Below are 27,824 nucleotides of genomic sequence, written 5' to 3' on the forward strand. Positions count from 1 at the left end.
CCTTTTCGGATTCCTGGTGCAGACCTATGTACCGCTTGTCAAGCCATGCTGTGGTTGGCGTCCCACATATAAAGTAAAGGAAGATGGGCATGGATGTTAGCTCAGGGCCAGTCTTCCTCAGCGAAAAGAGGAGGATTGACAGCAGATGTTAGCTCAAGGCTAATCTTCCTCAAAAAAAAAAAAAAGAAAGAAAGAAAGTAAATATTAGAGATACAACTGAGTTCCCGTATGTACTCATCCCCATCCCATTCTCCTCCCTCATTTCGCAGAGCCTTGCTATTTTGAATTCAGTGTTAATCATCCTTATAGATGTTTTGATATCTTTTACTATTTTTATTGTACTTTTGTGTATCCATAAACATTATAAAGTAGTATGCTGTGCCAGCTTTTAAATTATATATATGTATGTGTGTGTGTGTGTGTGTGTGTGTGTGTATAATATAATCTTCTGCAATGCACATTTCTCCCTTAGCATTACAATTGCGAGATTTTTATCTATGCTGACACATGCTGTATTGTATTCCATTGTACACCTATAATACAGTTTAGTCATCCGTCCTCTTGTTGATAGGCATTTAAGTTGTTTCCATGCTGCAGCAAACGTCTTAATACATGTCTCCTTGTGCAGACAACAAGACTATTGGCTAGGAGTGGAATTTCTGGACATGACCACCTACAACTTTACTGTTACTGCCAAATTGCTCTCCGAAGTACTTGTATCAACTTACAATCCCACTAGCGGTGAATGAGGCTCCGCGATGTAACAGATCTTTGCTGGCACTCGGCATTGGCTGACATAAATTTTTGCTGATCTGGTGGGTGTGAACAGTATTTCAGCATTGTCTCGATTTGTATTTCTTTGATTACTAGTGAAAGTAAGTATCTTTCTGTGTTTTTGTTGACCTTCTGGGGTTCCTCTTCTACAAAGTGATAGCTTATATTCTTTACCTGTTTCCCCCATGCCCACCCTCCTCCCACGTGTGGTTTGTCTTTTAATTGGAGAGATTTCTTTACATATATTCATTGCAAATATCTTCTTCCAGGCCATGGCTTGTTTTTCACTTTGTTATAGTGGCCTTTTCTTGTGTAGAAGTTAATTTTAATGTAGTCAAAATTAGCAGCTTCTTATGGTTTCTATTTTTTGTTTTTTTTTTTTTAAAGAAATCCTTCTTTATCTCAAGGTCATGAAGAATTTTTCTGTGTTTTCATCTTGTGTTTTAAAGTTTTGCTTTTTGGTTTTAATTCTTTTATCGTCCTGAGGTTGATCTCAGGTAGACATCTGATTTTGTGTTTTCCATATGGATGAAAGTTGTGCCTAAGACTCACTTATTAAACAGACCACCATTTCCACACTGACTTGTAACATCATCTCTGCCTTATATTGTTTCCAAACATGGGCAGGCCAGTGGTTGGGCTCTCTATCTCCACTGGGCTCACCTTTTGCCCGAACTCTATTGTCTTCATTACTAAATATTTTGATAATAAATCTTGATATCTGGTAGAGCCAGTTCCTCCACCTTGCACTTTTTCAAAATTGCTTTTCAGTTATTCTTGGCCCTTTGGTCTTCCAAACCAATTTCAGGATCAGATTGTCTAGTTCCAAACAAAACAAAACACCCTATTGGACTTCAATTGAAATTCTATAGATGTATTTGACATCTTTATGATTTTGAATTTCCTATTTATTCATTTTCTTTTGTATAGCATGTGCTCATGATTTCCAAGTCCTCCATAAGACCCCTCATTTCCTCCTCTGCTCCCCTCTCCAACCCTTCTTACTTTGACTCAGACATGGCTTACTTCCTATTTCTTACTGCAGCTTCAGTATCTTATAATACTTGCCTCTTTCAAAGGTCTCCTAATTTTTCCAACTCTCCTCAGTATGCAGAAGGTAAAACCCAGACACACATTGTAATGATAAGGGGATAGGTGAGTGTTCTGATAGTCTCCTGTGAGAAGAGATGACAGTGTAATTACCTATGGGGAGGGAGGTGCATAATAATCTTCTCTGAGCTTCAGGGGGTAGTGTGGGTAATGGTAAAGAAGCCAGACTCTGAGTTTGAATTCCAGCTCTATCTTTTACCAGCTCCAATCTTGGGCAAATGACTTAACCTCTCTGTGTCTCAGTTTTCCCTTCTGTAATGTAGAGATACAAATATTAATTATCTCATAGCAATACTGTGAGAAATAAATAAGCTAATGTACGTAAAGTACTTGGGACAGTGCCTGGTATATTGCGTGTTATCTATTACTATCTTTACTAAGATAGGATTTCCGTAGCGCACTGGGAAGTGGTTGGTTTGAATGTTCCAACTAGATAATGTCAGAGTAACTCGCTAATCTTAACACCAGACAAGGAACTTGCTGGTTATCATTCTATCTTCTCAGTAAGCAGAGGCACCATCCACATAGTTGAAGGTTTACTCATTAGTGATCATCAGTCGTGCTAGTTTAGTGTTAACCATGTTGTAATTTTCACAGAATCAATGAGCTCAGGGTTGGATGGTGTCCAAGATAATGCAATCTAATTTCTCATCTCATGCTTGAAAACTTTCAAAATAAAGCTACAGAAAAGGAAGACTTTCATGAAAAAAGATCAGAAAGGCAGGAATATTGAAAGGGCACCAGAGGTATTTCAAAAATAAAACTGAGGAGATGGTAGAAAATAGCATGAACTGATAAAAGTTCAAACGTTCCTGGGAGTGGCCATTAAGAGACCCCAAAGTGAGGGGATGGTTCTAGAGAACTGAGAGCCTAGGTCCAGGGGAGGAAGGCTTATCTAGAAAAATCTCTGTGTTTTGGAAACCAAGGGAGTATTTCTCTGGACTCTACATTGTTGCCTAAGTAAGCTATTTGAAGGGCTTGGAACATCTCCGTCCCCTCTCCCCACCAGCAGGCTGCCAAGGGACCTGACATTTCCACCATTGGTGCTCCCTTTGGGTTAAGACCTTGGATGCCCCTATTGAAAGAAAATATATATAACTTATGAGATGTAAGCCCATATCATCCAGGAGATCCTTAGATTGAATTCCTCAGCTTAGGCCTGGCTGAGCGTGGGGTCACAAGGTGTGAGAGTGGGGTAACAGAAGTAGTGAAGGCAGCTCCACTGGGCAGAGGGGAGGGAAATGCTCAGAGTGTGTGGCCCTCTTACAGGCAGGGAAGGCAAGAATGGGGACCCGATGAAACCAGAGGAGGAGATGATGGGGGGATGGAGTAGGAAATACAGCATAACGGTGTGGATGAGGGTGTGGGAGGGGAGGGTGAAGAGTAGATGGAATCACCAACCTGGAGTTGCTTCTTCATCAGAAGGAAAGCCGGCTCTGGCTCCCAGAAGTTTCTCGCCAATGATCTGAAAGCCACAGACCTGTGGGGTATCTTGCCCCCCCTCTAAGGAAGCAGAATTAGATCAAGGACTCCACATCACCATCTGGAATCTCCCTTCAGACTCAGACTCCAGGCTAGAGGTTCTTACGCCAGCTGTGGTATGTCCCTGATACAGTGGCACCTCGTGTGTGCAGCTCTTCACACTTACAAAGTACTTAAACATCTCTTTTGCTACTCCTTACACCATTGGAAACTGGACAGGACAGTGTCATTATTCCAATGTTATAGAAGAGAAAACTCAGGGTCAAAGAGGAGGGCTACTTGCCATAAGTCCCACAGCCAGACAGGAAGAGGTCAGACCAGCCTCACAACAGGATCCCCACAGCTGTCAGAATGGAGCTTCGGGCCAGATAGAGAGCTGGTTGATGAAATGGCCAGCACTTACCTGAGGTCATTATCTCAGAGCATGGCTGGGCTGGGCTGGGCTGGGCTGGCTGCCCAAGTGCTCATTCTCACAGGGAGGGGTCTGTTAAAGGGGCTGCCACCCTGATAGAGGTTGTGCACCCAGGTGTGGGCACACAGTACTATCAAGCAGCTTAGTTGCTGCCTGGCCCCACAGCACCTCCTGTTCCAGCCCTGTGGCCACCCCTACTCCTCCATTCTCTTAGTTCATTCATTCATTCATTCATTCATTCATTCAACACACAGTGGGCACTGATGCACCAGGAACACAGAAACAAAATAGGACCCTACTGCTTGCTGCCTTTCTCAGTGTGTTGGAGGGAGGCAGGACCTAAACAGACAAGGGCAACAAAATGTTGACTCTCTTTCCAGAGAGGGAGGATAATGTAGTGGTTAGGAGCACAGCCTTTGAAGCCAAAATGGGAAGATGAATTATGGAGAGAGGATATATTTGAAGGTATAATGACTGAGAATTTCTTAGAAATAAAGAAAATATAAAACTTCAGATTGAAAGGACTCAGTGTTAAACAAGATAGATAAAAAAAGAATTCACAACTAGATACATTGTAGTGAAATTTAAGAACATTAATGACAAAGAGAAAATTCTCAGAACATTTATAAAGAAAAAGTAGATCAACTAAAAAGAAAAAAAAATCAGAATGACATGAAACCTCAATAATGAAACTGGATACAAGAAGACAGTGAAGTAATATTTTGAAGTGTTGATAGAAAAAGACTTCAAATCTAGAATTTTATATGCAACCAAACCATCACTTAAGTGCAAATAAAATAAAAATAGTGTCAGGTATTAAGACTTCAGATGGCTTATCCCCACACTTCTTTTTGAAGCATTCTTGGAGCTAATTTTTCAATGCAGGAAGGAAGCTAGAAAAAAGTTCCAGAACAAAACTGAAAAAAAAGAAGAAAAAGAGAGGAAAACATATATATAAGGTCAGAAATCACAGAAAGAGAGTGCAGCAACAACAGGACATTAAACAAGCTGGTTTTTAAAACGGTTATAAACTATATAAACACATGACAAAATTAATGAAGGAAAGAATGAGAAGATGAAAACATGCAATAAATACTGAAAGAAACCACATGCACAACCAAAATTTTAGAGTTAACAGCGTTACAAAAAATTGTAATTTGGAGACTTACTAAAATTGATACAATTCTGGAAAAGTATGAAATTCCAAAATTGGAACAAGAATAAATAGCAAACTGAACTGTCAAGTATTCAATTAAGCATTACAACATAATAAAAGATCTCCCCCTTTCCTGAAAAGTTCTAGGCTCAGACGGTTTTACAGACAAGTTCAACCCAAGTGTAAGGTTGAGCTAATCCCCTGACATATATAAATTGTTCCAGAAAATAGAAATCTGTTTCTCCTTTGTTACAAGGCTGGTCTAACCTTTATTACAAGGTCAGATAAGGATGGTAAAAACAGAAAAAAACCTATAAAGCTATTTCATGTTTGAATATAGATTTGAAAATTCTAAATAAAATATTAGCTAACTGTGTCCAATAGTGTATTTAAAAAGTTATGACCAAGTAAGGCTTATTTTAGAATATGGGAAATTTTAATGTGAGAATAAACTATTAAAGTAATTTTTACCACTGATGAACTGAAGAAGAAAAATTTCATGATTGTCTCAAGAATTTTTTTTAAAGCCTTTGATAGACACCTTTGAATTTAAAGAAATCTCTCACAAAACTAAAATAAATGCATATTTTATTAATTTAACTTGATGAAGCCTATATATCAAATATCTATAGCAAATACAGTACATGAAGAAAGTTTAGATCCATCCCTGCTCTCAAGGGTGCCTGCTGTCCCTGCCGTGGTTTGGCATAGTACTATAGGCTTAGCCAGAGCAATAGAATCAGGAAACAAAGAAGAGCAATAGGAAGGAAAGAGAGAGAACCACGACCAACCACACTGAAAAGTCAACATAATCAACAAATTATTAGAACCAATAAGAAAACTCAGCAAGTTTTCTGGATAAAGATTATACTACAAAGATTAATATCTTTCCTCTACATTGACAATGGAAAGTGGATTAAAATAGAAAATATATTAAAGACATACAATTTTTTTCAGAATAACAAAAACAAACATAAAGTATTTGAGAACTGTTTTTAGAAAGAAGGATAATATATTTAAAGAGAAAAAACTTAAACTAAAAAATTAAACCTACAGAATGGGACAAAATATTTACAACTCATATATCCAATAAGGGGTTAATATCCAAAATATATAAGGAAATCATACAATTCAATAGCAAATAAACCCCTGATTTTTTAGAAAGACATTTTTCTGGGGCTGGCCCTGTGGCCAAGTTAAGTTCATGCACTCTGCCTCTGCAGCCTGGGGTTCACCTTCGGATCTTGGGCGTGGACCTACACACCACTCATCAAACCATGCTGCAGCGGCATCCCACATAGAAGAACTAGAATGACCTACAACTAGGATATACGACTATGTACTGGGGCTTTGGGGAGGAAAAAAAAAGAGGAAGATTGGTATCAGCTGTTAGCTCAGGGCCAATCTTCCTCACCAAAAAGCATAGATAAAAAATTAAAAATAAATTTAAAAAAAAAAGACATTTTTCTAAAGAAGACATACAAATGGCCAACAAGTAAAAAGGTGCTCAACATCACTAGTCATCAGGGAAATGCAAACCAAAACCACAATGAGATATCACTTCACGCCTGTTGGAATGGCTATCATCTAAAAGACAAGAGAGGAGTTTTGGCGAGGATATGGAGAAAAAGGAACTCTTTTCCACTATTGGTGGGGATGTTACTCGGTGTAGCCACTATGGAAAATAGTATGGAGGTTCCTCAAAAAATTAAAAACAGAGCCACCATATGATCCAGGAATCCCACTTCTGGGTACATATCCAAAGGAAATGAAAACACTATTTCAAAGAGATATCTGCACTCTCATGTTCATTGCAGCATTATTCACAATAGGCAAGATTGGAAACAATTTAAATGTCCATCAGTGAATGAATGGATAAAGAAGATGTGGTATATATATATATACAATGGAATGCTACTCAGCCATGAGAAAGAAGGACATCCTGCCATTCCTGACAACATGGATGGCACTTGGGAGCATTATGCTAAGTGAAACAAATCAGACAAAGACAAATACTGCATATCATTTATATGTGGAATTTTAAAAAGCTGAACTCATTGAAATAGACTAGAATGGTGATTACCAGATGCTGGAGGTTGAGGTTAATGGGGAGATGTTGGTCAAAGGGCACAAAGTTCCAGTTATAAGATGAATAAGTTCTGAGGATCTAGTGTACAGCATGGTGATTATAGTTAATAATACCATGTCATCTACTTGGAAGTTGCTAAGAGAGTAGAACTTAAATGTTATCACCACAAAAAAGAGATGGTAATTATGTGACACGATAGAGGTGTTAGCCATCTCTGTGGTGGTAATCATTTCGCAATATAGACGTATATCAAATCAACACCATTGTACACCTTAAACTTACACAACGTTGTATGTCAATTATATCTCAATAAAGCTGGGGGGAAGAAAAACCTGAGTGTGCATAAAAATCCCCTGGGAATCCGGTTAAAATGCAGATCTAATTTAGTAGAGCTAGGTCTGCCTGAGATTCTGCATTCCTAACAGGCTCCCAGGTGATGGCAATGCTGCTGGCCTGGGGACCACATTTTGTGTAGCAATGCAATAGATCTGTGCTGTGCAATAGGTAGCCACTAGCCACATGAGGCTGTTTAAACTAATTCAAATGAAAATTTAGCTCCTCAGGGGCTGGCCCCGTGGCCGAGTGGTTAAGTTTGCGCGCTCCGCTGCAGGCGGCCCAGTGTTTCGTTAGTTCGAATCCTGGGCGCGGACATGGCACTGCTCATCAGACCACGCTGAGGCAGCGTCCCACATGCCACAACTAGAAGAACCCACAACGAAGAATACACAACTATGTACCGGGGGGCTTTGGGGATAAAAAGGAAAAATAAAAAATCTTTAAAAAAAAAAAAAAAAAAAATTTACTCCTCAGTCATACAAGCAACATTGCAACTGCTCAACAGCCACATGTCGCTAGTGGCTACCATATTGCACAGCACAAAGATATAGAACATTTCTGCTATCATGGAAAGTTCTGTTGGACACCACTGCTCTATCGTTCGACTATTAAAGAGTATGTAAAACTTGTAAGAGGATCAAGATCAAAGCAAGATTATCAATGATTTACTGTCAGCCTTTTAAGGAGTTTACTTGAACTTTTAGGTGATAGTTGAGGATTGACCTAATGTGGTTGATTCTGGACGTACTGATTCTGGACATACTGACTTGAATGAAGGACTCAAAAGCATGTACAGTATATAAGCAAATAATACAAAGTGAGCAGGGAAACACCTCCAAGGTGAGAATTAAAGTCCAGAATAATATAAAACAAATAAATATAGAGTAATTAATTAAAAATAAATAAAAAATATAAATAAAGCCAAAAAGAATAAAACAAATGAAATAGGTACAAGTAGCAAGTAATATATTTAGGGATGGCTGGAGTGGGGGATGAGTAAATCATATAAATATAAGGTGGGAAATGACTAGGAATATAGCAGAAAAAGGACCAGAGGTTAGAGTCCATGAGTTGGGAACAATAACAAAAAGCACTTGTTAACAGCGTCATAAACACAGTATTGGTCAGAAATGCATTTGGCTCTAAGCCTCCAAATGAATGAATGGTGAATGAATGAATAAATAAGTAAATCAACCAATGAACCAAATTGGAGGGGGTGCCCATTTGAGAGACAAGAAGGGGTGTGGAGGAATGGAAATACAAATTGGGGATGATGGGAAAATGAAATAAAATTAAACAAAACAAGAGAGGATCTTTGCACAGCTTGAGAATGATAATGTATCATAATTTGAGAACAAAGACCTTATATTTCCATACCAGAAGTTAAGAAAGAGAGCGAGCAGACGGAGAGAGATGGAAGATCTCTCTTGGTGGAAACATTAGCAAAGATGGTGTCTTTAGGGCCATAAGACCAGATTCTGAGTTTTGTGTTTTTTTTAACCACTGTGTGACTTTGGGCAAATCAACTAAACTTGATGAGAGTTTCTTCATCTTAAAAAAAATGGGGTTAAAGGCATACCGATCCTACCTCCCTCTCAGGATTGTTGGCCTGAGGAACAAAGTCACGAACTTCCAGGAAGTTGAATTCCTGGGCAGAAGTATAAACTGCTGTCATTGTGTCCAGTGCCAGTTTGGGAGTGAACTGCTAGAGACTTATGGGGTACCTCACCAGCAGCATTTCAGTTCTGAGCCATTTGGCTGGGAGAGGACTCTGCCCGTGATCCCTGGGGCTGAGGGAGCTGGGTCACATCGTTGAGCCTCACACCCCTCAGCTGCTGCCCAGGCACGTTCTGCGCTTTCCTATGAGGACATAGGACCCCAGAGCTTAGGCACCCCATTTAGAGCACACCATATGGGGATGGAGTGTCCTGAGGTAGGGTGACCCTGACCAGAGAATGGGGGCAGTGGCATCCCCTTCGCCCTCTGCCTACCACTTCAGAGCCAGACCTGCGCCTCCTCTGGCAGCCTTCTGACGCCGGCATCAGCAGCTCCCGTGCTAGTAAGAGATGCTAGGGGAGCATCCTGCGAACTCAGCTCAACTAACCTGTGTGCACACTTTATAGTTTGCAAAGTGCTTTTACCCTGATAATTCCAATATCCCCGCGAGGCAGTTATTGTTGTATTCTTTTCATGGAGGCAGAATCAGGCTGAGAGGGATAGTGACACAAGCTAGACAATGGCAGATTGAGGACCCCAATCTTGGATTGTTTACATTCAAATCCTGTGCATGTTCCCGGGTCTTGTGCTGCAGTGGGCCTTTTGGAGGCTTCCTCCTGCCTTCTGGGCACAGGCCATGGAGGGGAGGGCTTTTCTTTCCATGCCCCTGGCTCTCAGATGCGTGCACCAGAAACCAGCCTCCCCAGCAGCCCGCACTGGCGCTTTCCTGCTCGCTCTTCAGGTTTGCTGTCAATGAAACGTCTTACTAGGCTTACTCCCAGATCTACCTGGGCTTTAAAAGATGTAAACATCAAGAATGGCAGGCATCTGCCCCCTCCTGGTGACTTCTGAACATTGCCCTGACAGTAACCCAACCATCCAGTTCCACCAAATCCATTTCTTCTTTGAGATCATTCTCTTTTATGAAGATAAATACTCTATGGAGTTTTTCAGTTCTTACTATGTCTAAACAGAACACAAATCATGACATTATACTATAAGTATCAGATTAAAAGTCAGGAAAGCTGGGCTTGAACCACTTGTCTCGTGGGCTAGTGAGCAAATCTTTCAGCTTCTTTGAGCCTCAGTTCACTTATTTGTAAAATGTGTATATCATCTACCTCTTGGGGTGATTATGAGGATTGAGCAATAGAACATAGTTGAGTGTCACAGAGCGTGGTTCCAGGAGCGTTCCGCTTAACACTTGTCCATAGTCATTGCTTTGCAGGATTGTCACTGCTCCTCCACTTGCAGGAGACCTTCTGAATTCAATTCAAATATTTCAAAGAATCATAAAGTTGGAAGACAGTCAAAGGCAGGCCGCAAAGCAGTTTTTAGAGGTTCCCTGTAAGGCACATTAAAAGCAGCCAACACCCTATTCATTGTTCAAATAGTCTGGCTCAAAACATCACCCCATAACCTCACAAAAGGTTTTTAGTGTGGAAACTCACCATTTCCTCTCTGGCCAGCTTCGCCTAGGAGCAAGTGTTCTCTCCCTTGCAGGCAAGGACCCCGCTTGACCACACTTGCTGAGGTCCAGAAGCAAGTCAAGGAGCAGGCTTGGGGCATATGTTATTTTCTGCCAAAATCCATTTGCTTTATTCTCCAGTGGATTAATTTAAGTCGGGGCTGCCTGGTTTTGCATTTATTAAAATATCTCATTCTTGAATTCCCCCACTTTAGTGTGGTTTTTGGAGGAATCGATTCCTGCCTTATAATGCAAATGTCCTTGAGCGGGTCTCTTGGTCTTTCTAGCTCGGGATGGAGTCCTGCAGCACAGGATCCAGAACCACCCTTGCTGAGAGGCAATTTGGGGACAGGTAAGCCTTGATGGGGTAAGGAACCTAGAGCAGTGTGGGTACCAGTCGAGGCCATCTGGGAAAAAAGGGTAGGGGCCAGAGAAGTGTTCAGAAAAGGAGGTAGGAAGAGAGTGGTGAAGGCAACTTGTTACTTGACAGTCTTGGCAGAGGAGCTGCTGGGAATCATCTCGAACGCAGCATTTGCCACTTGTGGGCAGGTTTTGCATTCCTGCATTAAGAAATCACCCCGTCTGGAAGGCTACTTCTCAGCTTCCAGATGCGCTGCCCACTCACCCTGGAACTCAAATGTGAGAGGCAAGCATCTGCCCTGCAGCTCATTATGTTCCTATTGAATCTGTGCTCTATTCCCTCTGGGAGGAAAGGAGAGGAAAAGTCATGAAGATGAAGGAGATATGCACAGGTTCTCCTTCCCTCCTCTCCTTCTATTTGTACATTACAGGCAACGTTTCTCTGTTTCACTATTCTCATCTCCCCTGCTCGACTGCGGGTGATATAGGAACTGGGACTTATTTACTCATATCTCTGGAGCCTTACCTAGTGCCTGACATATGACAGGTGTGCAAAAATGTGTGTTGAATTTATTTTATTTTATTGAGGAAGATTAACCCTGAGCTAACAACTGGCAATCTTCCTCTTTTTGCTGAGGAAGACTGGCCCTGAGCTAACATCCATGCCCATCTTCCTCTACTTTATAAGTGAGATGCTTACCACAGCATGGTGTGCCAAGAAGTGCCATGTCCACAACCGGGATCTGAACCAGTGAACCCCGGGCCACCAAGAAGCGGAAGTGCGTACTTAACCACTGTGCCACAGGGCCAGTCCCTGTGTGTTGAATTTAAATGAACAGCAAGTCATCTAAAGGGTTTAAACTTGGAAACTTGACATCATTTAGTCTAGTAGTTCTCAAACCTGGATGCACGTTAGAATCATCTCAGGAGCTTAAAAAAAAATTAGTATCCTAGCCCCGCCACAGACCAATTAAGTCAGAATCTCTGACAGCAATAATTTCATAGTAGATGCACAGAAAGAGCTTCTCACCTGAAGTCATGCTTCAGAAGGAATCCTTTTGTAAAACCAAGATCACTTTCTAACGCACAAGAATTATTCACTGTATTATGTTTGAGTTATCATATAATGCATTTTCTTAAAGTTGAGCCCATGTGCACAAAATATACAGAACTTGAATTTTTAAAAAAGTAACTAGGAAATACAGAAGGGAAAAAGGTAATTTTCACTGGGTATTCGGAGACTTGCCCATTCCTGGAACAGCAAAAAAATTCAGTATAATAGCATAATGATTGAGCTGAATTTCATTAAAAAATAAAAAGACAAGCCAAAGGGATGGAACGGAGACTTCATGTGACCTGTAGGGACAAATTCTGGTCCAAAGACCCTTCTTTGGAAATTTGAATGTCCTTATGTTTAAGCAGAGCAGGAGTGATAAAAATCTAAGTGTAAGTTCTAATTATATTAAAGTGTCTTCTAAGAGAAGTTTGCTTGGCCAGCATCTTGTCTGCACAAACCCAGCTGCTTGAAGATGGCAGAGAGAATTTATCAATCACTGCACTTCAGGACTGGAGCAAAGTAGAGACAGGAAGAACTTCAACATCTGCTTCTCTAAGCATGGTCCTGAACTAGCAGGCTGGATCTCATCTGGTTGCTCCCTAGACCCTCTGAGTTTGAAGGTGCATTGTAACAAGATCCCTAGATGATTTACAAACACAGGAAAGGTTAAGAAACACTGTTTCAATGTTGCCGCACTCAGCCTCCTTCTGATGATTGCCCCTGGCTTCACCTGGAGAGAGGTATAGCTTTTCTTTCTCACCCCAGTAGCCAATATGTAACTCTTCCAATATTTTAACAACCTTTCTGAGCCCTCCTGACCTTTTCTCTTTAAAGGGAAAAGAAAAAAATAAAAAATAAATGAAATAGCTGTCATCACTGATTTGAGGCCCAGAAGGAGAGAGGAAGAGATCAAAAGTCAACATCTGTGATTCTACAAATAGAAAATGAAATGTTTCCCAGGCAGCCTGGGAAGCAGCTCTCAGGTGATTGGCTGGCTGTCCATGGTCCCTTTCAGGTGGCTGTGTTCAATCCAGAGCCTTTAAAGGGAGCTCCAAGCTGACCATCATGGGAGGTGGGAGTGCTCAGCCGAATTTCCAGGGAAACTCAAGGTGGGTCTGGAAAGGCCCAGGCACCAGCAGAGCAGGTCACTGACAGCCCTTCTGCTTACAGGACACCTTTCCAAAGGAGTAGGATGAAATATCACCTGTACGTAGAACACTTCACACAGGTAACATCCAGTTACCTCCTCCTCCCCTCAGCTCTGAGCCAGCGCCTTGTCCCTCTTCTATGTGGGGATCAGGTCTATGTGGGAGGTGGGCAAATGACGTAGAGTCTTGAGTCTTCTTCCTGGTGATCCCATCAAGCTGTTGCTGTAAGAGAAAAGCCAGAGTATTGTAGAGTAATCAAGCCATGAGCCTACTGGGCTGGGGACAAACATGGGGGTGGGGGTGGGGGGAAGGGGGAAGTAGGCACGTGGGGAGAGCTAGGAGTGAAGGGGTTCATTCCAGAGACTAATCTCTGTGACTCACACTTGGTTGGGTTCCCCCATCAGGGCTCCCAGAAGAGGTGATGGAAGCAAAAGTGGTGAATGTCAGAACTGGCTTTAGTGAGCTCCTCGTGTGGGCCAAACATGCGACCAGGCCCTTTGCAAGTGTTGTTCTTCTTATTCCAAACAGGAACCTTAAAGGCAGGTAGTCACTGTGTTACAGAAGAGCTCAAAGGGCATGAGTATCATCCCTAAGTTCAAAGAACTGATATGAGGCAGAGCTTGGATGGGAACCCAAGTTCTGTGATCTTTTCTCTACTGCACCTGCCTCTGTACCCAGGGATCAAAAAGCATTCAACTCTAGTCCCAGCCCTTTAATTCATTAGCCTGCAACCATAAACAAGCCCTTTTGTTTCTCTTGGCCTTGGTTTGCTCCTTTGTAACAAACGGGAATATTAACAAATCTCCCTTGTATCGTAAAATGCCTGGCATATAGCAAATCCCCAATGGATGCTACTTTTCTTCCTTTTGAAATGAAGAGATGGCCTTGGCTGTGAGGCGTAGAGGTTTAAGACTGTGTAACTGACCACCCTCAGGCCAGGACTGCTATCTCAGGGTTGAAGGGCTCCTCCAGCAGAGTTTCTGCATGAATCAGCACCTGTGTGTTTTTGTTTTCCTTCACCACCACACCTGGCTCCCAGCTCTGTGCACCCCTCGTCCTCCACGTGGCTCAGGGGCCTCCAATGAGATAGGTTCACCTTGGCCCAAGTGTGGTTTCCTTTTCCCTGCTCTGAATTCAGGCCAAGAGCAAACCTCAGCTGCAGTGGCCTCAGGAACATCCCCCCTGGTGGCACTCCCATCCTGGAGGGCTCCTATGGAGGAGGGTGCTGGGAAGCCAGGTCTAGAAGGGTGCCTGAGCTCTGCCGTGAGGTGTCCTCTCCACCCTGCATCTCTCTCCACAGCAGGCAGAACACACGTCAAGAGCAGTAGGGGATAGTGGAGCAAATCAGTGCCATGGACCTGTGCCCCACAGTCCCCTGGCACCCTGAGCTGGGTGCTCATCGCTGCCTGGGCTCGTGCCTTGATTATTTAAGAAGCTGAACTGGATATGACCGAGCAACTATTCATTTCTGACCTCGGACCAGCCAAACAGTCAGAATCACATGCGTTCCTGGCTTGAGGGTTGAGAATACAAACTCTTTCTTTGGATATTTTTTCTAGATGTTTGGGTTATAGTTTCTTTTGGGATAAAGGTTTAAATGTTGGTGTCCTTCAACCAGCAATTTTATCTTCCTGAGGACATTTTCAGGGACGTGAACAAAGATGTACACAGATATTCACGACACTGCCACTTAAGGTAATGAAAAATTGAAAATAGCATAAACTTTCAACAATAGCAAAATGGTTAAGTGAATTGTGCTGTATATTTATGATGGACAATAATACTTATCAAAAGTGATGTTTTCCAAGAATTTTAATGACTGAGAATATGTAAGAATCATGTGAAGAGAAAAGAGGGATTCAAAACTATAATAAAAAAATTATTTATAATTGTGAAGCTATATAGAATGTATGTGTGTATATACATACATACACATGTATAATGGAAAAATATGTAAAAGAAAAATCCCTAAATGTTAACAGTACCTATCTGTGGATTATTTAGTAATGATTTTATTTATTTGTTTCCTTGTTTAATCTCTTCTGTATTTTCTGTGTTTTCTTGACAGAATTAAAAAGTATATTTTAGAGGAGAGAAACGTGTTTGTATAAAGGGCACTCCTTAAACCCCATCCAATCAGCACCTATCATGCAGGCTGGTGCTGGGCTTCTGGCTCACCTCATTGGTGGTGGGCAGCAGCTGAGTCCACTCCCTCCCTTCTCCAGCCCCCACCCCAATCTCCTCCTGCTTCTCCGAATCCTGGACCAGCTGTGTGTGCAGCTCTGTGGGCTACCAACTCATCCTGCAGGCCACAGGCATCATTGAAGACAAACGCGAACTCCACTTGCTCCTCCAGGGTCCAAGTTTGTCTTCGTGGGTTCTAGTTTGTGCTTTTCTCCCCCGCATCATGTCTATCTTTCATTCCCAACTGCTGGCCCTGAGGACTTCAGGCCCAACCCTGGACACAGAAGCAACCACATTGCGTAGACTGCTTAACCAGAGCCCACAATCACGTAAGGTCTAATTCCTCCCAAAAGTCTTTATGTTATCTCGCTCATAGACGTTCTGCCTCTGATCAAACCCTGATGGACATAGTGAGAGTCTCAGAGATACACAGATAAATACCAGGGCTGGGCTTTGATCCCAAAACACGTTACAAAGCCCAAGCTTCTTCCATGACAGCATGCCCCCCAACTTTTAATCTCTGACACTCAAGGAATCTCTTCCTCAGGACAACTGGCCCAATTTCTGCAGCAAGTCAGTAGCATGGAAAAAAAAAAATAGAGGTGAAGAATGGGGGAAGGTGGACTGCCAGATTATAAGAAAATTAAGAGGTAGAACATCCAAGCGCAATGTGTGGACCTTGTTTAGATCCTGATTAGGATAAACCATCTCTAAACAGATACTTTTGAGATAAGTAGGGAAATTTGATTAGAGACCAGCTATTGGATAATCAAGGAATTATGGTTCATTTTGGTAGGACAATGAGATTGGGTTTCTGTAGGGAAATTTCTCATTTTTGAGATGTATACTGAAATGACATGATGCTGAGGATTTGCATTAAAATATTTCAGCAGAGGGAAAAAAGGAAAAAGGAACAAATGAAGCAAGTGTGGGACATTTTTGATAACTGTTGAATCTGGATGACGGATAGTGGGGGTTCCTTCCGCCGTTTGCTCTATTTTTTGTGTACGCTTACATCAGGTCATTCTCACAGCCCTGTTCTCTCTGGCACATGATGGGGTTCAGGTCCAAGTCTTCAATCATCTCCAGTTGATTTTCTGCCTGAGAACAAAGTAGGGCCATGCTCAACTCCCCATGTTCAGATGGCTTTCCCCCAGCGGGACAGTACTTCATGTGTCGTTTTCCCAAATGCTTTCCAGAGCTCACGGGGCAGAGGAATTCAGTTATGGTGTGTCCCTTGCCCTGAGGCCTCTGACTCATGTTGCCTGGGTGGCCTCATGAAGAGGAGGCCGAATGTGCTGCTCTTGGCTGAGGCAGTGGGGACTAGCGTCAGGGTTTTCTGTGATCCACAAAGAGCTACAGCCTCCACTTCCTCCATCCCAAGAGCAGCCACTCAGAGTTTTGACATACAAATTCAACTTTGTGTAGGTTTAAATGGGCAAAGACACAGGTTTCTGCAGACCAAGAGTCTGAATTCCACACCCGCTGTGGTCAGGACCATGCACGAGGTGGGTGCCCTGTGCCAGGACTATGAGGGGCTCTTTCCCAGAATTCCATGGCAACAAGTGAAAGTTTCCACTCTCCCCTGCCCCCATTCCCCCCCACCACCAATTAACAAATATTTATTGACCGTAAGGGCTGGCAGTGACCTTAGAAAAATTGTAACTCTCCATCTTAACATGGAGATGTGGAAACTGAGGCCCAGAGAGAGAAGCGATGACCTTCCCAAAGCTGCTCTGGTGGAAATTTGTCATTTTAGCTAGCTGTCATCTGAATGCTTTCCTAGGAGGAGGATTTCTGAGATAGCTGGGAGGCAGGGACTTCCTGTACCTTGGAAACCGGAAGCTGAGGAAGGTCAGATAATCCATGTCTCAGCCCCAGCAGATGGCAATGGGCACGTGACCCAGGTGAGGTCACTGCAATACTGCTGTCTGAATCCCAGGGGGTGAGATGATAGTGTGAGATGAGACAGGATTGGGCAGCAGCAGCACATTCCCACAAAGGCAGTGGCAAGAGTCCAGTAGAGGCAGTGGTGTCCAGAGCAGGCCATTCCTGGGGCAGGGTCTCACCTGTGCCTGCCCACCTGGGCCAGATTCTCCAGCCTCCCCATCAGTCCTCTGAGCTGCCTTCTCTCCTGCTGTATTAGTTTCCTAGCACTGCTGTAACAGATCACTACAAACTTACTGACTTAAAACAGCACACATTTGGGGCCGGCCTGGTGGCACAGCAGTTAAGTTCACACGTTCTGTTTCTCGGCGGCCGGGGGTTCGCCAGTTCAGATCCCGGTGCAGACATGGCACCGCTTGGCAAAAGCCATGCTGTGGTAGGCGTCCCACGTATAAAGTAGAGGAAGATGGGCATGGATGTTAGCTCAGGGCCAGTCTTCCTCAGCAAAAATAGGAGGGTTGGCAGTAGTTAGCTCAGGGCTAATCTTCCTCAAAAAAAAAAAAAAAAAAGCATATATTTATTATCTTAAAATTCTGGAGGTCAGAAACCTGAAATAGATCTAGTGGGGATCAAACGAAGGCGTTGGCAGGGCTAATTCCTTTTGGAGACTCTAGGGGAGATTCCATTTCCTTGCCTTTTCCAGCTTCTAGACAATGCATTTCCTTGCATTCCTTGACCCATGACTCCTTTCTCTATCTTCAAAGCCAGCAGTGGAGCATCTTCAAACTTCTCTCTGACCTCTCCCTTCAACATCACATCTCTCTGACTGTGACCTTCTTGCCTCCCTCCTATAAATACCCTTGTAATTATGTTGGGCCCACCTGGATAATCTGGAATAATCTCCCCATCTCAGGATCCTTAATTTACTTAAGTCTGCAAAGTCCCTTTTGCTATGTAGGCAATACATTCACAGGTTCCAGGAATTAGGACATGGATATCTTCAAGATATCATTATTTGGCCAACCACACTCTCCAATAAATTCTTATTCTATTTGTGAAAACCAAGATCAGTTTTCAATTATTCGCAACTGAAACCCTTGACTAGCACAGTTACAAACTGTTAAGTGTTAGAGCTAGGGCTGGAATCTGCTTTCTCTGAAGAAAACAGAACCTGCAGAGATTCAGCTCAAGGCTGAAAAGAGTCTTTCCCACCCAGTATCTGGCAGAGCTGTTTGGCTCCCATCACCTTGAGTCTCTCTAGCCAGAAAGGGAAATTTTCTTGTCCAGTGCATGACCACAGAGCAGGCACTCGATCTGGGTTTCCAGATAACAGGTGGGCAATATGCAGGAAAACCTGAAAAAAATCCACACTGTCAGATTCAATAATTCCCCTGGCAGGAAACTATCTGGAGGAAATAGAGACTAAGAACACAGCGGTACACACTGCTGATGATGCCATTAGGGCCCAGGGCACTGCAGGCTGCAGACTGCAGCTTCTCTCCACCATGTCCAGGGAGGCACTCACAAACACAGATTCCAGTGCCCCCTCAGACCTGCTGAGTCAGGCTGTCTGGAGAGTGAAGTTAGGGAATCTGGATTATAAATAATCTCCGCAAGTGCTTCCTCTGTACTCTACAGCTTGAGAAGCCTGAGGGAGTAGAGTGGGTCTTCCTTTCTCTATCCATGTGTTCAGACTGTCTCTGATATCGACGCTTTTTGGAGGAGCTGCTCGTCTCTTGCTTTTTTCCTTGTCACCATTGTGTGCTCAGGGTCATCAATCCTGGAATGGATTGCTATCTGAAGGCTTGACTCCCAGGCTGGCGGCCTGCCTTTAAGCCATGATCCTCCTCAGCATCTGGCCAAGTAGCTGCCAGTTGGCTGCCTGGGGAAAAAGGGCAGCTGACACTCAGGCCAGGGAGAAAGGTCAAGGGTGTGCCCCACTTGAGTAGGGTGGCTACCAGTGCCAGTTCACACAGGGCACCCACATTGGAACAGTAGTAGCCTCCACTGGACATGCAGCCAGGAAAGGCCACCTCTAGTAGACTCAGGCTTTCCACTATAATGGGCTCAGCCCACTGAGAATAGCAGGAAGAACTGGGAGACACATGATGGATCCAAAAGCCTGAAGCCACACTGGTCCACACGCCTGAAGAGTCTGAAAGGGCTGCTGGGCCTTTGTTCTAAGGAACTGAGTGTTTTGCACACTCTCACAATCCAGTTCCATACATATTTATCAAGAGTTTGCAATGTACTGAGCATGGGTTGGGAACTGAGGTACATACAGGAGAAAGTCTGGGTCTCATCCTTCAAGTTGCTCACGCCCTCACTGGGGGCGAGATGCACACGTGTGGAATCCTGACTGGAAGGCAGAACTGGAAGGGGCCTCCAAGAGCTTGCCAACCCTTCCTCCCCCATTATAAAGAGGAAACTGAGGCCCAAAGAGGCCAAGAGTACAGGGTCAAGAGCCAGAGTTGGTGGCACAGAATGCATTACATGCTCTAGGTGGAGAAAGGAAAGGGACGCACAGGAGGGCTAGCGTGGGCAGGGCTGAGGTGGGACCTAAACAGAGCTCCGAAGGAACAGGAGGCAGACAGGCAAAGGACAGCAGGGAAGGGGGCATCCAGGAGGCAGGAAAAGAATGAAACAGTACCCAGGGACTTGATGCCCATTGAAGGACAGGAAGAGAGAACCCAGGCGAAGGGCTGGCTACATAATTTGGGGACCCCATGCAGAAGAAAAATGTGCGACCCCTGCTGGGTCAGGAAAGTCACTCTCCCTTTCCCATGGCCCACTGGCCACCACTCCAATCCACAGAGGTCAAGGGATTGCAACCTCCAGGACACACTTGTACCTCCATTAGGAGTGGGCAGGAGGTTCTGGCCGAGGCACAAATGCCAGCCCTGAAGGAGGATAGCTGCCAACTTGCTCTACCCCAAGATGTCATGGGGTGTGCTCCTGACCCTGACCTTCTTCATGTGAGTACTCAGGACTGTGGGTCTGTACCTGCTGAGCAACCCAGATGCACACCCTGGGCAGAGGATGGCAGTGGTTGCAGGACAGAGGTGGGAAGGGGAAGGCCAGGCAGGACCTAGAGCCCAGGGAGTGGGGAAGGGGGTCCCAGGAGGCAGCAAGGGGATGGACCACAAATGAGACCGAGCCTCCATTGTCCCATCAGACTTCACTTACAAAACACAAATTCAAGGACAGAATTTCAAGATGGCAACTGCAGAGCATTAAACCCCAAGTGTGAGGCAGGGGTGTCTTATGAGCATGTGGCCCTGTGTGACTGTACAGGCCACATGTCCATAAAGCTGGCCCTGCCCAGGGGACCTTGCCTGTGGCCCTCTACTCCATCCTAGGGACCTCCATGCCCAGCTTCTAGAAGACCCAACTAGTCATTAGCAACAGTCAAAGCTCAGTGAAGAGGGAATCAAAGAAATGAACATGGAAGCCAGTGCAGATGGGCACAGAGGAGGCAAATGCTGAGGGAATGCAGCGGAGACAGAAAGAGAGAGAAGAGACCATACCTGATAGCCGCCAGGGAAAAAAACTGTCTTCTTTATTTTTTATTGAATATCTTCTGTGCCAGCTAAATAATGTCCTATTGCTTTTTTCTTTTTTTTAACAAAAAGCTCTATTTTGATTATCTGTCCCTACAGACTGTCATTTGACATTCAAAACTACACCAGTACCACAAAAATAAATATGTGGATGCTTGTAAGTAAACAATTTTGGGGAGCTATAAAAATATTTTCTATTGGTGAACATTTTTTGAAATCCTAGTCTAAATAAGTCTGTACACAAGATTATAAAACTTGTGATGTTTTCTTAGTTTTAAACGTTAACTTAAAAAATAGAAGTAATTTTTTTTTCAAGCTGTCTATATTTATAAAGTGCTGTTTTCGTTTTTGTTGTTTACATCTGTTTCATCATTTGATTATTACATCAACCCTGTGAGCTTAGAGGCAGGGGACTAATGGCTCCCAGTGCCTGCCATACTGTGACACTTATCCTAGAAAGTGCACCCACACACTGGCTGTAAGTCCTAACTCTAGGACCTAACTCTCTTTTCCTCAGTTTTCTCATTGTGAAATGGGAAAAGTTTCATCTCTCTTATATCGTTGTTGGGCATTGTGTGTTAATCAGACAGTGTGTGTTAAAACACTGGTATAATCTTACAGAGCAGACTGACAAATAAAAATGGCAAGTAATAGGATATATTGGAGTATATGAGGAAGCCATTTGGTGTAAACCTAATTCGGCCTGACCTTGTCTTTCCAAAAGGGCCTGACCAAGGCTGTTGAGCATGCATTGTATATCTGCTTTAGAGATTCCCTATGGCAAGAGCAAAGGCCCTTGAGATAAAGGTGCAACTTCCCTCCCCCTCCCAACGTTGGCATCTCCTTAAAGATTAAGCATCTTTCTTTAGGCTGGGAACCGATTGCAGCGCTCATCTGTGACCGCCCAGCCCGAGGCAACACACCTGCCACCCCGCGGCGCTCACTGAGACAGCAGACCTATCTGCCGTCTCCATCAATCGCTGTGCTGACAGAGCAGCCTCGTGACTATTGTAAAAGGGACATTTCAATCATATGTGAAACATACTCTTTGAGGGTATATAACCACCCTGTATATCCCCACTTTTTTGGAGTGCTCTGTTCCTTTGTGGAAAGACTCTCCTGGGTTATAATCCTCAGATTTAAGCTCAGAATAAACTCACCCAAATTTTCATTTATAGATTGTTTATGGATTATTTTCGTCGACAAAACATTCACACGGTAGTTCTTCATTAAGTCCCTTAAAGTTTCCCCCAAACCTCATGTGAGAGGTAGGATCATCTCTGTGTGCTTACACAAGGCAACAAGGGGCCTGGTGAGGAGAAGCGTCAGGAGCCGATGTGCCCCACTCAGGGCTGAGTTTCCTCCATTCCCCACACTCTCAGTAACCAGGGCAGTTGCTACTGTCCCCATTTCACACACGGAAACTGAGGCTCAGGGTCCCACGGCTTGTAAAACGAGTGGGGTCATGTTTAGACTCTAAGTCAAAGACTAAGAAATGCCTGTGAAGTGTTCAGCACAGCTCCATCAATGATAAGGAAGAGGTGGGGAGGATGCGGGAGGAGAGGAGGCAACTCGCTCTCTGCCACAGCTGCCTCCCTCCCCCAGCTCAGCCTTTATGTGGACGTAAGTTTTCCAGGCATGTCATTTTTAAGAAGGTACAAGGCAGAGAGGGAGATAAAGGGTTTTTCATACATCACGAATGAATTCCAGGTGATTTCATAATTTATGATGCATTTTCTTGAAATCTTGAGACCAGAATCACTTTTTACAATCATCAATGGAAAGATAACACAGGATTTCCTCCTATAAAAGCCTTTCTTTGACCTTCCTTCCCTGCCATCTCCAGCTCCAGAAACCGCCAGGTCTTTCTCAGCGGGATCACAGCTCCCAAAAGCTCTCAAGAGCTTACAACACTGTCTTCCACATCAGATTGCAAGGCCTTGAGAACAGGGAACTGTGTCATTAATCTTTGTGTCCTCAGATCCTAGCAATTGTTCAAAAACTATTTAATGGATGCACACAGGAAGGAGGGGATTCTGTCTTTCCTCTACTCTAGAAGCTGAATCCAAATTTCCATCTGTATCTACAGCTGAATCAGTTTTTATTAATGTCTTTTGTCAAGGCAGTAGGTGGTATTGTTATTCCCACTGGGATGCAAATTCCAGGGTCACAGAGCAAGTCCCCAAGACAGGAATAGAACCTGCGTCTTTTGTCTCAAACCAATCTCCTCTCTCATCAGTTTGAGCCCAATCTTTCCGGAGCATCACTCTCTAGACAAAGAATGAACTTGTTACTGGCATCAGGGAGGGACAGACTTTAGCCAACAACATCATTATTCTAACAATATGCCAGCCACTTCTGTAGGTCAACTGCAGCTGAAAAGATGAGGAACTGGCCAGCCTTGCTCCACACCAGCATTTTGAGGTGAAGAGAGAAGAGGAACTCAAGGCCTGCTGCCCTCCCCCAGCTCATCCTGGTCCATTCCCTTTCCCAGAGTTCAGCCAAGGAACTCTGGGTTAGGAGCTGGGTGCTGGACCTGGATTACCTGGTTTAATCCTCAATGCAGGTGAGGTGCTGCTATTATCCTGTTTTACAGATAACAAATCCAAGGATCAAAAAGTTTGTTGACTTGTTCAAGACCATCCATCTTGTAAATAACAAAAACAAGCTATACCCCAGATCTAACAAACTCCAAGCCACATGTATTAGTTTCTTGTGGCTTCCATGCCAAAGTATCACAAACTGGGTAGCATATAAGAATAGAAATATATTCTGTCACAGTTCTGGAGGCTAGAAGTCCAAAACCAAGGTGTCAGCAGGGCCATCTCCCTCCGAGGCTCTAGGGAAGAATCCTTCCTTGCCTCTTATAGCTTCCGGTGGTTGCCTATAATCCTTGGTGCCCCTTGGCTTATAGATACATCACTCCAGTCTCTGTCTCTGTCTTTGTGTGGCTTTCTCCCCTGTGTATCTGTGTCCAAATTTTCCTCTTTATTTAGAGGAATTTAGAGACCTCTCTAATCCTGTATGACCTCACCTTAACTTGATTGCATCTGCAAAGATCCTATTTTCAAATAAGTTCACATTCACAGGTTCCAGACGTTAAGACTTGAATATAGCTTTTGGCAGGATACAGTTCAACCTATAGCACTATGTTTTTCCCATTATTTCAGCTGCTTCACATGAAACACGACTAAAATGTCAAATGCTTCACTCTCAGACATTATTTGTTGTCAGTTCTGCTTGAAGACTTCATAGTATGGTGGCAAGAAACAAGACTGGTTCTTGAGCTGTGGGTTGGGATCCCAACTCTGCTATACACTAGAAGTGACTACTCTCATTTACTCTCCTTGGGCCTCAGTTTCCACATATATAAAATATGGAAGTTCAACCAGATAGGTAGTAAGGTCCCATTAGAGCTCAACGTGATGGGCTACAAAGACTATAACAATAAAATCTTCTATAGCACCTCTCTCTGTCCGAATCATAGCTATTTTAACCCAATTCAATAAATATTTACTTAGCACCTCTATGTATCCATCTCTAATTATATTGCATTTCCTACTACTAGATATGTTCCTTAGGGCAGCGATCACATCTAGTGCCTGGTGTGGGCTCAGGGAATGCTTCTTAATTCAACGGTATAATGGAGTGGTAGGAATGCAGGAGATAGAGTACTAGAATGGGAAACTATGTTGACTTGCACACCAAGTGCTGCATGGGTTTATGCCTTGTTTCCCCAAAGGGAATTTGAGCTTCCAGTGGACAGAGCCTTCCTCTGTTCTATACAACACCTGGGGCAGGCTAGAGACAATAGAGATGCAATACATAGTTTAATTCCCTGCCATCTTATTTGCTTTTACGTAAACACATACATTTAATCCCATCGTACTCATTGGCTGTGTTTTTGCTGTTGATCCCTTTGGTTTGTTTCCACTTTTCCTCTCTCCTCCACCCTCTTCAGCACCCACCACCACCCAAAAACCTGCAGGGAGTAACTGATATTAATAAGCTGGTATGCTTCTTTCCATATTATTCTCCATACACGTAGACTCATATACAGGCACATATACCTGTACATAAGTACTCAGGTGCATAAATGAGGACATTGTCTGTCATTGTTTTATATGATAGGATCATATTTTAGATGCTTTATAAGCTAAAGTATCTTGCTTTTCTCACTTAGTATCTGGTGGAAATCCATCCAAGTCCATTGGTGTAACTCTAATTTGTACTTTTAAATGGATGCACACTATTTTATGGTGTGAGTGTACTATAATTTATTCAGCCATTCCCTGGCAGATGGGCAATATTTGATTTATTGATTACTTATTCTTGAGGAAGAGAGTTGCTGAGAATTCTCTAATCTTACTGCCAAATTATGTTGTCCTCATTTACTGCCTTCCTCCTCCCGCCTCCCAGGTGTCCACATGAGCCTGCTGGTACTTGGAGTTCTGACTTCTCCCATCAAATCTGAATCCACACGTTTCTCAATATTTCATTTTAATGGGATCTGAGGCTTTTAAAAATGGAATCCAGATTTTCTGGGCTTCTTCCAAAGGAGATGACTTTTTACTTAATGGCATCAACCCCACTAATCTTTTCTGAGATCTAATCAACACATCAGACAAGGGAAGAAAATACTGTTTCTTAGGTGAAATGGAACATGTTTTCTCCAATAAGATGTGCCTCCTCTGGATCAGGAGCCCTGAAACGAGGGAGGGGCAATATCCAGGGGCCCTAATGGGGTGAAGGAGTTGGTCCCTGCAGGAAGGGGCAGCAGAGCCTGACCCGGGAGCTGGTCCTCTGAGCTGAAGCCACTCTGCATGGGGGTCCTTCCCAGAGCCTGAAATCTTCAGCTGCATCAAGAGAGCAACAACTAAGTTACGTGGTTAATTGTTGAAAACTGCTTTTAAATTGTAAAACATAAATGTTATGCCAAGTTTTATGAATTACTCTAAGTGGCCATCTGTGTGACCACCTCCAGGTCAAAACACAGAATATTACCTGCACTCCAGAATATTACCCACTCCTACCCTTTCCTAAGGGGTTACTTCCCTCCTCCCTAAAGACAGCCGTGTCCTGAATCCAATCAGTTGAAGGCCTTAAGGGCAAAGACTTCCAGGAGAAGAAATTTTTCTGAAGACTGCAGCATTGAAACCCTGCCTGAGTTTCCAGCCTGCTGCCCTGCTGAGTTCAGACTCAAGACAGCAACATCGACTCCTACCCCAGCTTCCAGCTGCTGGCCTGCCCTGGGGATTGTGGACTTGCAGCCCCCACTTCACGTGAGCCAATTCCTTAAATTCTCTCTCTATATATACATACAGAGAGAAAAAGAGATATCTCTGTCCGTTTCTCCAGAGACCATGACCAACACATTCACTTCATCTTTAAAGCCTTAGTTTGCTCATTTATAAAACAGGAGATAATTAAATCAATCTTGCAAAGTTTTTGTGAGGATCAGACACAATGCGTATGGAATTCCTAACGCAAGTGTTTAATGGGTATTTCATAAATGGCTATTAACAAAAATATCTAATTTATGTTAAGTAGGTTGAAAAAGGGATATGTGCCCAGGTTGAAGGAAAATTTAGTAGAATCAAAGGGTGTAAAATGAAAGATAGTCTCTCTCTCAGTCCAAAGAAAACTACCATTAATGGTTGCTTGTATTTCTTCTAGAAATTTTCTATGCTAAAACACACACAAATGGAAGCAAGTTATTTCAATAGTCCTGAGCCTGAGCTTTAGTTAAAAATAGATAATGGATATAAAACTGTCTCCACATGGTCCAGATTCTGAGCAGTGTCCTAACCACAGAAATATCCCCAACAATCAAAAGGTAATTTAAAATGTACTCAAGTTTGTAATTGTATTTTTTGAACCACCTGAAGGGTTTGTCTTAGAAAATCCCGCTTCTCTCTCCCATCCAGGTGCACACACCTGAACTATCCTGCATTTCATGCTTCAAAATGCCCTGAAAAACTTCTCCCTCCGCATGAGTCCTGGTTCCTCTTCCTTCTCTCTTGGTCCTTCTTTCCTTTCACACAGGAAAAGCTTGTAGAAACTTCCTTGGCAAGGCAGGACCCCTCAGAGCTTCAGAAAGAGGAAGATACCAAGTCTTCTTTAGAAGTGGAGGACGAAAAGCCTGGTGAAAGGGCAGTGACAACCAACATGAAGATGATGTGCCAAGTGCCGGGCACTGGGCGTTACCTGTATTGTCTAACTGAATTCTAGCGCAAACCCTCTGAGATGGTTGCTGCTATCACTCACATTGTACAGATGAAGAAATTAAACTCACAAAAGCTAAGGAGCTGTGTTTAGGCACTTATCTAAATAGCTAGCTTATTCCAGAGGCCAGGGTCAAACCCATGACATTGGAGAGATTCCTGCTCACAAGCTAATAGGTTTTGTCCAGTTCCCCTTCTCCTCCATCCATTTTTTGTGGACCTTCCCAAAGAGATGGCTAATGATACTTCTTATCAACTCTCCCTTTACACAGGCTCAAACCTCCCTTCCTTACATCATAATCTTCTTAGAACCATACTTAATTTCTCTCTAGGAATTCTTTGGATACTTCTGGCTGGAGCCTGAATGAGTCCATCTTAACCTCCTTCTCACATGCTAGGCTGGGGATGGAATGACACCATGACAGCAAAAGTCTTAACAACATCTTCCAATCCCTACCCTCTTTGAGCTTCAATACTTCAGTTATGGTGAGAAAAAGGGAATGTGGGGAGCAAGCAGCCTGTAAGTGCTCCTATTTGTCATAATCCATATAACCATGAAGCTTATAATGGTTTTAAAATAGGCCCACAAATTCTTTGACACTCCTCTCTCCAAAAGATGGAATCTAATCCTCCCCTTACATATGGCTTGGACTTAGTGACTCAAGTCTAACAAATGCGATGTGGCAGCAGAGATCCTATGTGACTTCTAAGGTTAGGGCATAAAGAGGATACAGCACCTGCCTGGTTCTCTCTCTTGGGACTGTGTCCTTAGAACCCAGCCACCATATTCTGAGGAAGCCCAGGGCACATGGAGAGGCTACATGTTGGTTTTCTGGCCAACAGCCAAGCTAGGCCTTCAGC

This window comes from Equus przewalskii, chromosome 14 (genome assembly GCF_037783145.1).
Source record: "Equus przewalskii isolate Varuska chromosome 14, EquPr2, whole genome shotgun sequence".
Classification (NCBI taxonomy): Eukaryota; Metazoa; Chordata; class Mammalia; order Perissodactyla; family Equidae; genus Equus; species Equus przewalskii.